Source organism: Lepidochelys olivacea, assembly GCF_965140295.1.
Source record: "Lepidochelys olivacea isolate rLepOli2 genome assembly, chromosome: 12".
Classification (NCBI taxonomy): domain Eukaryota; kingdom Metazoa; phylum Chordata; order Testudines; family Cheloniidae; genus Lepidochelys; species Lepidochelys olivacea.
In genome coordinates, this window is record NC_140422.1 from 8,359,076 (window position 1) to 8,374,652 (window position 15,577).

Consider the following 15,577-nt stretch of genomic DNA (forward strand, 5'->3'; position numbering starts at 1 on the left):
TCTCTTTCTTGAGTGGCGACAGCTAATTTAGACCCCATCATTTTGTGTGTAGGTGGGATTATGTTTTCCAATACGCATTACTTTTGCCTGTATCAACATTGAATTTCATCTGCCATTTTGTTGCCCAGTCACCCAGTTTTGTGAGATCCCTTGGTAACTCTTTGTGATCAGCTTTGGAGATAACTACCTTGAACTTTGCCACCTCGCTGTGCACGCCTTTTCCCAGATCACTTATGAATATGTTGAACAGCATCGGTCCCAGTACCGACCCTAACAGCTCTTTTTGTCTTTTGCTGGTTGCCCATCAAATTATTTTTTGCCCTGCCTAATGTACTTTTACACTTGCCTAGCCATCAATTTATTTTCCTTTCTATTTTCCTCAGTAGGATATGTTTTCCAATTTTTAAAAGATTTTTTTTTTGGTCTCTAACCACTTCTTTTACTCTGTTGTTAAGCCCTGGTGGCATTTTTTGGTCCTCAGAGTGTTTTTTTAATTTGAGATATACCTATAGTTTGAGCCTCTATTATGGTGTTTTTAAAAAGTTTCCATGCAGCTCGCAGGCATTTCATCATGTTCCTCTAATTTCTTCATTTTTGTGTAGTTCCTCTTTTTGAAGTTAAATGCTACTGTGGTGGGTTTCTTTGGTATTTTCCCCCTGGCAAGGATGTTAAATTTAATTACATTATGGTCGCTATTACCGAGCAGTTCAGCTACCTTCACCTCTTGGGCCACAGCCTGGGCGCCACTTTGGACTAAATCAAAAATGGCCTCTCCCATTGTGTATTGCAGGACTAGCTGCTCCAAGAAGCAGTCACTAAAGGTGTCTAGAAATTTTATCTCTGTGTCCCGTCCTGAGGTGACGTGTACCCAGTCAATATGGGGATGGTTGAAGTCCCCCATTATCATTGAGTTTTATATTTTTATAGCCTCTCTAATCTCCCTGAGCATTTCACAGTCACCACCAACATCCTGGTCAGGTGCTCCATAGTATATTCCTATTGCTATATTATTATCCAAGCATGGAATTTCTATCCATAGAGATTTTGTAGTACAGTTTGATTAATTTAAGATTTTTACTATAATTGACTCGATGCTTTCTTTTACATATAGTGCTACTTCCCCACCAGCCCAACCTACTCTGTCATTCCTATATATTTTGTAGCCTGGTATTAGCGTGTCCCGCTGATTATCCTCATTCCACCAAGTTTCTATGAGGCCTATGATATCAGTAATCTCATTTAATGCCAGGTACTCAAGTTCCACCATCTTAGTATCTGGCCTTCTTGCATTTATCTACAAGCACTTATAACATTTGTCAACATTTAATTTTCTGCCTTCATGTGATGTAATTGAATGGGGCTATTTTTCATTTGACTTTTCTCTTCAGTTCCTACCTGTTCTTTATCAACTTCTAGCATCTCCTCTTTACTCGGATATAGAGTATCCTCTTTAATAAATCCTCCCCAAGGGATGTGTCTGTCTGAACCCTGTGCTCCCGCACACCTGTTGGCTTTCCCCCAGCCCTTAGTTTACTCCTCTGTGACCTTTTCAATGTTACATGCCAGCAATCTGGTTTCATTTTGGTTTAGGTGGAGCCCATCCCTCCTGTATAGTCTCCTCCTTTCCTAAAAAGTTCCCCAGCTTCTAATCAACCTAAATCCCTTCTCTGTACACCATTGTCTCCTCCCCACATTAAGACCCTGCTATTCTGCTTGTGCAACTGGCCCTGTGTGGAACTGGAAGCAATTTAGAGAAAGTTACCATGGAGGTCCTGGACTTTAATCTCTTATGTAGCAGCCTAAAGTTGGCCTCCAGGACCTCTTCCTATCTTTTCCTATGTCATTGGTACTTACATGTACCACAGCCACCGGCTCCTCCCTAGCACTGTACAGAAGGCTATCTAGATGTCTTGAGAGGTCCGCAACCTTCAACCCGGCGGGCAACTCACCATGCAGTTTTCCCGGTCATCACAAACCCAGCTATCTATACTTCCAACAATTGAATCCACCATTACTATTTGCTGTCTCTTCCTGATAACGTGAGTTCCCTCTCCTGGGGAGATATTTTCAGCCCCATGACATCATCTGGACACCAGGCCATCATTATGTAAGTTACACTTCCTCATGTTTAGATCTCACAAACCTGCACCATGTAACATGCACGGCTCAAGCTGAACTCAGTAACCTTGATGGAAAGAATTCCAGGTCTGCAGCTTACCTAATTTGCACACATATGCTAGTGCTAGTTATGTGTGAGAATGGATTGGAGGCCTCTTTATATGGCTTTCTGGTTGAACGTATAAAAATTCCACGGCCCCGTCAGTGGAGATTTACAAGCTGCTTAGTAGCCTGTTTGCTAAAGCGGAGCTCCCAATACTTTGCTCCCCCATCACTTTCACTGGTGTTAATGGACCTGATCTTTCCATGACTTCAGTGGTCTTTAGATCAGGGACTTTTTCACTGTGACAAACCCTGCGTTCAAATCCTGGTTGTGGTTTATGTATTAATTTTGGCTGCTAGAAGGGGCTCGAATGGGGTGAAATTGCTACATTTCAGCTTACCAAGGGAGCAACGATTTGCAGCGCCCTCTGAATACTGCTATTTATGGCATGCCAGAGCTTACGGAGCTTATGGCCGATAAATCAGTTTAAGCTTGCAACTGAGATTTAGGCTTTTACTTACAAAATAAATAAAAAAAATAAAGCACACTTCAAATCTGCAAGCCCCCAGATCCTTTGTTATGAAACAGCAAGAGCTAAACAATAAAGAATAGCCCTTACACTTGTGGCTTGGCCAAATAACTGTTTAAATAAATCTCCAGAATATTTCAATCTTTGAGTGAAGTCAAAGAGCGTATTGGAGCGGGGTGCTATTCTGAAAAAATGAGGGTGCAAAATGCCCCTTTTTTACTCAATAGACATGTTCAGCATGTGCAATTTTACTCCCTAAAATAAGTTGATACTGTTCTTTTTTCCCATTAGCTCTGCAGACACATCACAGCTATGAGAGTGTGAGCCGGATTCTATTCTAGCTGGGGCATTATCAACAGAGTTCTTAACTACGTTCTCACTTCAGAAGCTTTCTTACATGTGAGCCAGGCAGAACCCAGCCTTCACAGCCTATGCATAGTTTGCAGAGCTGGCAGTTAGAAAAAAAAAACACCTCTTCCTTTTAAACTGAGCAAATATGATCGGGAAGCTGTTGTGACACACAAAATATGGAACATGTTCAGAGTTGCTTTTCAGAGCCATCTGCTATGGTCGTTATTGGAGAGGGTGCAGAGAAGAGCTACAAGAATGATCCGAGGACTGGAAAGCATGCCTGACATGAGAAGTTTGAGGAGCTTGAACAATTTAGCGTATCAAACGGCGGACATCTCGGCATTGTGGGACTTTCAACTACTGTGTCTAATGTGCTTATGAAAACTGTTGAAGGAGTGCAGGTCTTCTTTTTAAAACATCCCCCATGCCTCAGCCTAGAATGAAGGACTGCACCGTGGAGGATGTGCCTCTTCGATTTCTTGGTGGGAGTGGCTGCCCAAATCTAGTTAAATCGCTGCAGTGTTGATGAATGGAGAGTAGCAGCCAAAACAGGCAAACAATACCCCCTCCCTGAACTACTTGATGAAGGTGCTGTGCCAGGAATTCCGGTGGAACATCAGCTGAAAAACAGGTGTAGATTGTCTGCAGGGTTGTTGCAGCTGAGCCAGTCCCAGGATATTGGAGAGACAAGGTGGGTGAGCTAATTTATTGGACCAGCTTCTGTTGGCAAGAGAGACAAGCTCTTGAACCATGCAGAGCTCTTCTTCAGGTCTGTGTAAGCTCCAAAGCTTGTCTCTCTCACCAACAGAAGTTGGTCCAATAGAAGCTATTGTCTCTCTAACAGCCATACAGACAGATGTATGTTCTGCCCAGCAACGAAGGGGTTTTTTACAGAGTGTTCGTGAGTGTGTGCTCTATGCTTGCTGAGTGCTGTTCAGATAAAAAGCATGATAGACCCTGCTGCCTTTAAAAACAGATATACCATGTCAATTTCAAAACATCTGTCACTGGAGCATCAGTCACCTAAGCCCCATATTCTCCCCAGCTGCATTTCTGAAAGAATTTATAGATTTCCTGCATCTTTTCAGAGCGCTTAGAGGTTATAGGAGTGCAAGCAGTGATGGATCTGTCTCTTGCCTGCCAAAGCAGAGAAATGTCTAACACACTGTATCCTGTAGGGACCCTAACAGAACTGGCTTCTATCCTCTCCTGCCCAATTCTTGGAGAATCTGATCTCGTCATACAGTGGCAGTGGGGAACAGCATCCAGAAGAAAGTGGCTGAGATGAAGGGCAACTCATGAAACGTTAGTTTGTCATAGGTCTCTGGGTGCGAATGGTGCCAGTTTTGCCCAGTGTAATTGCTAAACCGTTAGCTGTGGACCCTGTTCAGAGATCCTCATAAGTGCAGGGCAAGATCAGTTAGAAACACACCAGCTTGCACGATTATCCAGGGTCAGTAGTTATATTAGCAAGGATCCAATGTCATAAAAACATTTTAAACACTTTCAGGGAATATGGCACAGATATTTGTGGTTACAAGTCACTGTGCGGAGGTTAAGTTTGTAGGTTTAATTCGCTTCATGAATAATTGAAGTAAAACTGGTAAAATAAATCAGTTCAAGGAAATGGGGAGATCATTGCTTTTGTGGTTAGGGCACTGGACTAGCACTCAGGTTCTGCAACAAACTCTCTGCGTGACCGTGGGTGAGCGCTGTGTGCCTCAGTTTCCCATCTGTAAAATGGAGGTAAAAATACTTTCTTTCTCCCAGCTTGTGCCTATATAGGTTAGGAATTCTTGGAGCAGGACCTGGCTCTCACTAAGGATATGTCTGCACTTCAAGCTGGTAGTGTAAATGCTGAGTATGATCCCATCCAAGATGCTAGACATGTACTTGGGGCAGCAAGACCCTCCCTTCCTAAATCTCTTGGGTCTGCAAAACTCTGCTGGCAATCTCACACATTCGGTATTTCTTGTGGGACCATCACTACATTCTGCTTCCAGTCAAGGAGGACGAATCCTCAGATTCTTAGAGAGGATGCAGCCTCTGTGGCTATAGGTGGGAATGAGGGGCCTTGGGGTTGCTAAAGCGAGGGGGAGGGATAGCTCAGTGGCTTGAGCATTGGCCTGCTAAACCCAGGGTTGTGAGTTCAATCCTTGAGGAGGCCATTTTAGGATCTGGGGCAAAAATTGGGGATTGGTCCTGCTTTGAGCAGGGGGTTGGCCTAGACGACCTCCTGAGGTCCCTTCCAACCCCGATATTCTAAGGACGGTAAGCCAAGGAGTGCTGTATGATAAGTCAAAGTGCTGCTTTTGCACCTCTGGGTCGATGCTGGAGTGCTTTTCATTGCAAAAGAACATGACGTGAGGGTCACTTTACTATTGTCTCTTTGAATGAATCCATTCCGAACAGCCAGAAGGAAGAGAAGTTTCAGGTACCTTCTTTTTATAATGCTTCTGGAGTTTTGATGCATGCAAAAATCCAGCTTTCAAACACTCTGTCAACCAACTTGCACAAAGCCGTGAGGCTAAATGTTGGGACACTGCTTGTAATATGAAATGAGTCTGCTTAATCTTGGTTTAGTTTTTTATTTTCCTGATTCCTCCTTTTGAATTGTCCTGACTCTTGCTTCGCTGACAGTTTAGCACAGCTGGGCTGGCTATTGTTTTTCATTCATGTACCTAGAGGAAATTATGTACTATTGATAAATAGAGCTGGTGGGAAAAAATTGGTGGAACCATTTTTTACTGAAATCAAAACACTTCATGTTTCACTTTCATGAAAAGTGTCAATTTCACCAAAATGTCGTTGTTGGAAGGAAATGGGAAAAGAAAGTTCTGACATTGTTTCAGAACAAAGCCTTTTGATTTTTTTCATTTTGAAATGACCTATTTTAAATTAATTTTGTTTTATATATATATATATATGTAGGTGTTTTATATATCAGTATTCAGATCATAAAAATACCAGGGTTGGAAGGGACCTTAGGAGCTCATCTAGCCTAACCCAATTAGTCATCTAATCTAACTCAAAACAGGACTGATCCCCAATTTTTGCCCCATATCCCTAAATGGCCCCCTCAAGGATTGAACTCACAACCCTGGAGTTAACAGGCCAATGCTTAAACCACTGAGTGGTATCCCTCCCCCTGATGAAAGGTTCTAGGTTGTGGTTTTGATAATTCAGTAGGTAGCAGTCTTCCTTCTGAGTCAATGCTGAAATAAGTCCCGAGAATGGTGCTGTGTGCTGTTGAAATGCTAGGGGTGCCATATTTTGGAGTAGATGTAAAACCAAAGTACTGATCCCACAGAACTTTTTGCAAGAATTGCCAGATTCCAACTCTGGTAATTACATTCTCCCCTCCTTTGGCCATTGTGGTTGGGTAGGGTTTTCTTCTTCACTTCCTGTCCTAAACTGTTGGATAGTATAACTGTGCACTGTTAACCAGCTTTCATGTTTCATCCCAGAGGAAGCTGCATATTAATTATTGTTATTTATTATGATTATTTTAAGTATATGTATTGGAGCAGGACCCACTGTGTTAGGTGCTATAGAATGTAAAGAAGGTCGCTGCCCCAAGGAGTTTACAAACTAAGTTTAGAACTTAGATGGTTACGACGAGCAGACAAGGGGGAGCCTAAGAAAACCACAAGGCAATACTGATCAGCATGGTCACCAGTTGCCTACTTGTGGCTGTGTTTTTTGCAGGGATCCTAGCAAAGGCAAGTTTTAAGGAGGGATTTGAAGGAGAACAATGAGGTAGCTTTGTGGCTTTTTATGGGGAGCTCCTCTCACGCACAAGGGGTGGCAGGGGAGAAAGCGCGAAGGGGCGTGTTTGAAAATTTAACTAGTGGGTGATGGAGGCTGGCATCCTGTGTGTAGTTTCTGAGTGGTCATCAAGGTGAGGCCCATGTAAAGCACCTTGTAATGGTCCAACGGGATGCGTTTAATGGGGGTAAGGTCCACATCAGAGAGAACTTTTCTCAGGCACTGTACCAGCCCCAAAAGAAATAAAATACTTTAGGCCATGGGCAGCATCTGAGAATCCGGGAGCAATCGGGGATCTGCTTCCCCAGCCAGCGGTGCATCTCAAGGCCAAGGTAAGAGCCTGCCCAGCCAACCTCCTCACTGCTGGAGCCCTCTGCACTGCCAACTCCTCGGCACACGTCCCTGACCCCAAACTTCAGCTCCCCACCTCCACTCAAAGAGAGCTTCTGCTGCCTCCGCACCACACCATCTGGGTGCAGTGAAAAGGAGCCAGAGAGCTGCACCAATGCCATCTCCGTGCTGGCATCAATGCCACCTGCATCGCCTCACCAGCTTCCCCACCAGCCAGGCACGTGTGTGCGACAAGAGAGGTACCAGATAATCCAGGTTGCTCCCTAGCTTTTCCTCCTGCGGGAATCACCACATCTGCTGGCATCCCCATCAATGCAGAGAGCATGAGGGCAGGGTAGGGTTTGCAGCTGAACGCTTTGGAGCCTGTGTAACTGGAAGTTCCCCAATGAAAGGAGATCTCCAACCGCCTACAAAGAATTGGTTTGGTTGGGATTTGAAAGGCTGAGTTTGAAGAGCTCAGGCATTGTGTGTGTGTGTGTGTGTGGAGGGGGGACCCAGCCATGCAAATGCACAAGTCTTACGCCGAGGGGCACATCAACAAAGCTGAAGGAAGGCCATGTTCCCCTGTAGTGCCATCTATTGCTGTAAGAGTGCGAAGTGCGATGAATTATTTGATTGAACCGTGTTGCTTTCGCCTGCCTGCCACTGGCCAGCTCGGAAATGCGGCCAGCGTTGTAAGGGCGAATAGCCATGTGCGATCTGAGTGGCCCACAGGCCATGTTATTCTTAGGAAGTTTACCAACAAAGCAGCGGTGACTCTTCCCGAGGCTGGTGGGGGGAGTGCGGTCCACGTCCTGCCCCCCTTCAGAGCAGCCATGTGCAAATGCAGATCCCCCCCCCAAATCCAGTCCCGAGACTGCTCCTGAAGGGTGGAAAATAATACAGGGAGTTTCGCTACCACATGTGAACTCCCTGGTTTCCACAGAAACCAAGCAAAGAGCATTCTCAAAAAGGGGAGAGAAGAAGCAAACGCGGACTGTGTTATTGTTTTGAATACGTTGTTTTGATTGCACAGAGGATTGCAGGAGACAGCCTCAGCCCAGCGCAGTCAAGGCTGCCGTGGTGCATACTGCATGTAAAGGAAAACCCGCATTTAGTACCTGCCTAATAACGACGGGTGATATTGCTATTTGGTCACTATTGTGATTTCCCTTCGTGCTGTCGTGATTTCCCTTCCCTGTCGTGCTGTTCCCTTCTTAAGCTGGTGTTCCCTTCCACCAAGAGTTTGTACATGTAAGGGGACTGTTGCCCCCTTACTAACATTCAGTGGGGATGTTTTAGTTGCTAGCTCCCAGTACTAAAAGGGGGAAGGGTCGAGGGGGAATCAGGACCCTGAGACTGACAGTCCCCAGGAACAATGGGGAGAGGCCAGTGCTCCAGGTCAGCCTGAATGACAGGGCGGGCAGGCTAAACAGGGAGTCAGGAGGCCAGGGAGGTCCCCTCCTCCGTGTGAGCTGGAATTGCCTGGGTCAGTCAGAGTGGGGCAGAGCTAAGGAGAAAACAGGGGCCCAAGCTGAGCTGGGGAGCAGAGCTGGGCCAGATCGAGAGGGACCAGAAAAGCAGCCCAGAGAGAGCAGACCCTGTCCTGGGAGCAGAGCTGCAGCCCCAGAGCCAGAGGCACAGCCCAGAGAGAGCAGACCCTGTCCTGGGAGCAGAGCTGCAGCCCCAGAGCCAGAGGCACAGCCCAGAGAGAGCAGACCCTGTCCTGGGAGCAGAGCTGCAGCCCCAGAGCCAGAGGCACAGCCCAGAGAGAGCAGACCCTGTCCTGGGAGCAGAGCTGCAGCCCCAGAGCCAGAGGCACAGCCCAGAGAGAGCAGACTTGCCCTGGGAGCAGAGCTGCAGCCCCAGAGCCAGAGGCACAGCCCAGAGAGAGCAGACTTGCCCTGGGAGCAGAGCTGCAGCCCCAGAGCCAGAGGCACAGCCCAGAGAGAGCAGACCCTGTCCTGGGAGCAGAGCTGCAGCCCCAGAGCCAGAGGCACAGCCCAGAGAGAGCAGACCCTGTCCTGGGAGCAGAGCTGCAGCCCCAGAGCCAGAGGCACAGCCCAGAGAGAGCAGACCCTGTCCTGGGAGCAGAGCTGCAGCCCCAGAGCCAGAGGCACAGCCCAGAGAGAGCAGACCCTGTCCTGGGAGCAGAGCTGCAGCCCCAGAGCCAGAGGCACAGCCCAGAGAGAGCAGACTTGCCCTGGGAGCAGAGCTGCAGCCCCAGAGCCAGAGGCACAGCCCAGAGAGAGCAGACTTGCCCTGGGAGCAGAGCTGCAGCCCCAGAGCCAGAGGCACAGCCCAGAGAGAGCAGACCCTGTCCTGGGAGCAGAGCTGCAGCCCCAGAGCCAGAGGCACAGCCCAGAGAGAGCAGACCCTGTCCTGGGAGCAGAGCTGCAGCCCCAGAGCCAGAGGCACAGCCCAGAGAGAGCAGACCCTGTCCTGGGAGCAGAGCTGCAGCCCCAGAGCCAGAGGCACAGCCCAGAGAGAGCAGACCCTGTTCTGGGAGCAGAGCTGCAGCCCCAGAGCCAGAGGCACAGCCCAGAGAGAGCAGACTTGCCCTGGGAGCAGAGCTGCAGCCCCAGAGCCAGAGGCACAGCCCAGAGAGAGCAGACTTGCCCTGGGAGCAGAGCTGCAGCCCCAGAGCCAGAGGCACAGCCCAGAGAGAGCAGACCCTGTCCTGGGAGCAGAGCTGCAGCCCCAGAGCCAGAGGCACAGCCCAGAGAGAGCAGACCCTGTCCTGGGAGCAGAGCTGCAGCCCCAGAGCCAGAGGCACAGCCCAGAGAGAGCAGACCCTGTCCTGGGAGCAGAGCTGCAGCCCCAGAGCCAGAGGCACAGCCCAGAGAGAGCAGACCCTGTCCTGGGAGCAGAGCTGCAGCCCCAGAGCCAGAGGCACAGCCCAGAGAGAGCAGACCCTGTCCTGGGAGCAGAGCTGCAGCCCCAGAGCCAGAGGCACAGCCCAGAGAGAGCAGACTTGCCCTGGGAGCAGAGCTGCAGCCCCAGAGCCAGAGGCACAGCCCAGAGAGAGCAGACCCTGTCCTGGGAGCAGAGCTGCAGCCCCAGAGCCAGAGGCACAGCCCAGAGAGAGCAGACCCTGTCCTGGGAGCAGAGCTGCAGCCCCAGAGCCAGAGGCACAGCCCAGAGAGAGCAGACCCTGTCCTGGGAGCAGAGCTGCAGCCCCAGAGCCAGAGGCACAGCCCAGAGAGAGCAGACCCTGTCCTGGGAGCAGAGCTGCAGCCCCAGAGCCAGAGGCACAGCCCAGAGAGAGCAGACCCTGTCCTGGGAGCAGAGCTGCAGCCCCAGAGCCAGAGGCTCAGCCCAGAGAGAGCAGACCCTGTCCTGGGAGCAGAGCTGCAGCCCCAGAGCCAGAGGCACAGCCCAGAGAGAGCAGACCCTGTCCTGGGAGCAGAGCTGCAGCCCCAGAGCCAGAGGCACAGCCCAGAGAGAGCAGACCCTGTCCTGGGAGCAGAGCTGCAGCCCCAGAGCCAGAGGCACAGCCCAGAGAGAGCAGACCCTGTCCTGGGAGCAGAGCTGCAGCCCCAGAGCCAGAGGCACAGCCCAGAGAGAGCAGACCCTGTCCTGGGAGCAGAGCTGCAGCCCCAGAGCCAGAGGCACAGCCCAGAGAGAGCAGACCCTGTCCTGGGAGCAGAGCTGCAGCCCCAGAGCCAGAGGCACAGCCCAGAGAGAGCAGACCCTGTCCTGGGAGCAGAGCTGCAGCCCCAGAGCCAGAGGCACAGCCCAGAGAGAGCAGACTTGCCCTGGGAGCAGAGCTGCAGCCCCAGAGCCAGAGGCACAGCCCAGAGAGAGCAGACTTGCCCTGGGAGCAGAGCTGCAGCCCCAGAGCCAGAGGCACAGCCCAGAGAGAGCAGACCCTGTCCTGGGAGCAGAGCTGCAGCCCCAGAGCCAGAGGCACAGCCCAGAGAGAGCAGACCCTGTCCTGGGAGCAGAGCTGCAGCCCCAGAGCCAGAGGCACAGCCCAGAGAGAGCAGACCCTGTCCTGGGAGCAGAGCTGCAGCCCCAGAGCCAGAGGCACAGCCCAGAGAGAGCAGACTTGCCCTGGGAGCAGAGCTGCAGCCCCAGAGCCAGAGGCACAGCCCAGAGAGAGCAGACCCTGTCCTGGGAGCAGAGCTGCAGCCCCAGAGCCAGAGGCACAGCCCAGAGAGAGCAGACCCTGTCCTGGGAGCAGAGCTGCAGCCCCAGAGCCGGAGGGGCCAGAGCAGCAGCCCAGGGAGCTGGAGGCTGAGCAGCGGCCGTGCTGAGGCAGAGTCTAGCTGCAGCTGGGGCGGGAGCAGTCCAGAGCCGGGTGTCGTGAGCAGCTGGGGAGAGCGAGGGGGGGACCCTGGGCAGCAGGCCCAGCACAGGGAGACGCCTCGGCCAGGAGGCTCTGCAGGCCAGACTCGGAGGGGGATCGGTAACCCCGACAGGGAGGGGGCAACGCTGGGAAGAAGCCCTGCCACCTAGAGCCTGAGAGCGTGTGGCCACCACCAGAGCAAGTGTCCAACCCGCAGCATCCCTGCAGCACGGCCAGGTCCTCAGAAGAAGGCCTGGGACTTACAAGGAGCAGACTGTGAACTGCCCTGACATTCCAGAGACACTGTTCGTGATGTTCCCTGCCACAGAGCAGGGTGATGGGTTTCCTTTCCCATTTTCCCTTATTCTTTTTAAAATAAACTGTTGATTAAATTACTTGCATTTGCTTTAACTTGTATGTAATGGTCAGTGGGTCAGAGAAGTGCCCAGTGCAGAGAGAGTACCCTGGAGTGGGGACACCCTAGCCCCTGTCCTAGGTGACCACAGCAGGGTTGGGGGTCGAGCCCCCCAGGAATGCTGGGCCCAGCCCTGTTGGGGTTACGAGGACTCTGCCAGACAGGAGAGTGGAAGGGGAGTCCTCAAGGGCAGGGAGGCCACTGGGTAAAGGAAGTGGGAGCGAGGACTCAGATCCTTTCGCTAGCCCACTTCACCGGGGTAGTGCAGAAGCCAGGAAAGTTCCCCACAATAGCGGGACTATTCCCCCGCTTACACACAGAAAGTACTGGGGTTCTTTACCCCTCGTAAACATCCCCTATCACGAGTGCAAACAGCAGACCTAGAGTCTGATCCAAAGCCCGTGGCAGGCAATGGAAAGATGCCCACAGACTTCAGTGAGCTTTGGTGTGGGCCTCCAGTGCGTTTCGGCTCATCTAGCAAAGAGCTGGCTTATCAGGGCCCTCTTAGCGCTGAGCACACACAGCGGCTGTTGCCAGGGGGATGCTGCGATGTACAGTCCTCTCGGAGCCCAAAGGGGGAGATCAAAGGGGCTGGAACACAGCAAGGCAGATTGATAACATAGTTTGTGGGGCTGGTGACAGGCGCATGGTGTGAAATGTGCCTGTGAACCGCCTCTAGCTGAGATCTGGGTTTGGAAGTGGCTGGCTGGAGCTGTCTGTTCGTGTCGTCTGCAAATCCTCTATTTTTAGCCTCTCAAAGCCAAATGAGAGAGGAACCGTACGAAGGGGGAACACAGAGTGAATGCCACCTAGGATTTGAATCAAAACCAGCCCATCTGCGACCTGCTTTCTTTTTTGTGGGATGGCTTTGAGAGAGAGAGAGAGGCATTAATGTCACTTATTAATTACCCCAGGGTGGGGTGTGTGTGTGTAAGGTTTCAGAAAGGGACCTCAGTGGCACCATGGGGGAATGAAGCACAGGGATGCTATTCTCCCAGAGCTGAAATCAGAGAGCAGGGCTCTAAAAAGAATTCCAGAGCTCCGGAGAAAGCCAGCTGGTTTTGCCTGGACCACATCCCCATCCTGATAACAAGTGACCACTCAGGAGGCAGCAGCTTGTGAAATAGGCCAGGGTGGTTTCCTCCCATTGTGGCAACCTGCTCCTCCATCCCCCGCTCCTCCATGCAGCTCAGATTTTAATATTTCATTCAGGGAAGACAGCCAGCTCTGCTACCTGGAAAGGAGGAGCAGCAGCTGCAGACAGGCAGGAGGGGGCTTTACAGTATGGAGTCTCATGACTCACTTCACTTCAGCATGGCATCCTCTTCCCCCCCGCCACCCTTTCGTCTGTTGTAAACCTTCCTGGGCTGGTCTGTAATGAGCCCCCAAGGTGAAGGTTTGAATGGTAGACTGGCGGATTGCTAGGACATGCAACCCTGGCTGGGTCCTTTTACAGCTGCAGGTAGTTTGTCCCCATCAATAGTCACTATACCTGTAAGAAATACATTAACAAACACCTATTATGCTGAAGACAAATCCTGAAAATAACTATGCCCCTAAAATGCCCATTAAAGTCAATAGGTGATGCAGGTGCTTAGAAGGAGCCTGGTGTGCTCTGATTATTATTAATACAGTAACACTTAGGGTACAGCTACATTTGAACCGGGAGTTGTGATTCCCAGAGATGCAGACACACTCACTCTAGGGCATAATAACAGCAGCGTAGCCACCATGGCAGGAGCAGTGGCGTGGACTAGCTGTCCGAATACACACCTAGGGGGGTCCGGTGGGATTGTACTCGAGGCGGCTAGTCTGAGCAGCTGCCCACGCCACCCCAGCCATGCTGTTATTTTTAGGCACTAGCATGAGCAGAGGTAGTGTGGATCCAAACCGGGAATCCCATCTCCCAACTCAAATACAGACATCCCCTCAGAGGCCCCAAATCGAAGACCCCACAGACACAAGTGAGAGACAGCCCCTACCCCAGAACGTCTGGAGTCTCAATTATTATCCCAGTTTGAGAGACGGAACAGAGAGATTAAGTGACTTGTCCAAGGTCAAACAGGAGATCTGTGTCAGAGCTGGGCCCTGAGCCCCGGTTCAGTACCTTCGGTCAGGTCTACACTTAAAATGTAGATCGACACAGTGCTGTTGCTCGAGGTGTGGAAATTCTCACCCCTGAGCAGCGTAGCTACACCAGCCTAACCCCAGGTGTAGACATGGCTAGCTCAGGGGAAGAATACTTCTGTTGACCTAGTTGCCTCCTCTCGGAGAAGCGGATTAACTACAGCTATGAAAACCCCCTTCCTTCACTCTAGGGAGCGTCTACACTGTGGCTCTACAACAGCGCAGCTCCAGCACGGTAGCTTTGCCACTGTAGCGCTCGTAGTGTGGACATGGCTTTAAGCACAACGTCACCCTTGTCTCTCAGTGAAGCCCGTGGGAGCTTCAGTAGGAGCAAAACTGGGGCCCAGGGGCTCAGCACCTCTCGGGATTTGGCATTAGGACCAGTAACACAATATCTTGTATAATTTCATAGCCACTTTCACGCGGAAGGATCCCAAAGAACTTTATGAACTATGGGCCTGATACTGTACGTTGTTGATCTTCTCCTGCAAGGGAATGAGTGCCCTCAACTTGCATTGACTTCAGTGGGAGCTGAGGATGCTCAGCACCTGACAGGAAAAAGATCGACATAACATGCCTTAACCATTCTATCCATCACCAAAACCAGATCCCTGGGGAGGACCACAGCAGTTGTTCAGACAGTACACAGCCACACTATACAACAGCTGGGGTAGGGAGGGAGAAATATCATGTCTAACTGAAACTGCAGGAGGATTTAGGTATCCCTATGGAACTGGGGACTGCCAGATGTGCGTGTGTAAGGGGGAAACCTTGCAGTATTCCTGGGGCACTGGGAAATGCCAGGTGTGTAATGTGCCAAAATTTCAGTTGTACAAAGCAAAAACCACAAACCTGCAGTAGTCCTGGGGATTTGGGAAATGCCAGATGCGCAGCGCCCCAAACTGCCAGATACGCAACATGCAAAATTGACATGCATCTGCCTGGAAGCATGTTGATGAGCCAAGCAGCTTCTGAATTCCTGCTTCCATTTTAACTCCTGCTTTGGGGAACTGAAAAATCCACTTGTAAATTATTTTTTTCCTCCAAAACTCCATGCAATTAGTGACGGGGGTTGGCAGAAAGTAAAGATCTTGGAAAATCCATTGATTTCACTCTTCTCCACTGAAAACGTTGTTTTCCCAATATATCATTTTATATAAAATTAGTAACTAGATAACAAGAATCAAATAAGCATCAAATTGTTACTCAGTTCAATAAATACAAGGAAGTTTGTTTCCTATAAAAGATAATCCAACCTTTTACCCAGAATTCTTTAGCAAACCTTTTCTGAGGTTTGATGACTCCAGTTAACATCTTAAAAATGATTTAAGAGGCTGGGTGACTCTTAGTTAGAACAGCTCATTGGAAGTTAGGAGGAGAGGGCCACTGAGTGCCTTTGAGCACTTACCTCTCTTGTTCATCAGCTCTGCCATCTTTAAAACTGGGGTAATAATACTTACCCGCCTTTATAAAGTGCTTTGAGATCTATGGATGGGAGACAGTGTATAAGTGTAAAGTTATTACCTCTACTTTATAATTTTCATACAGCTCTAAACTTCTTGGTTTGGGCCTGTTCTTTTGAGATTTCCAGCCCATGGGCCCAGT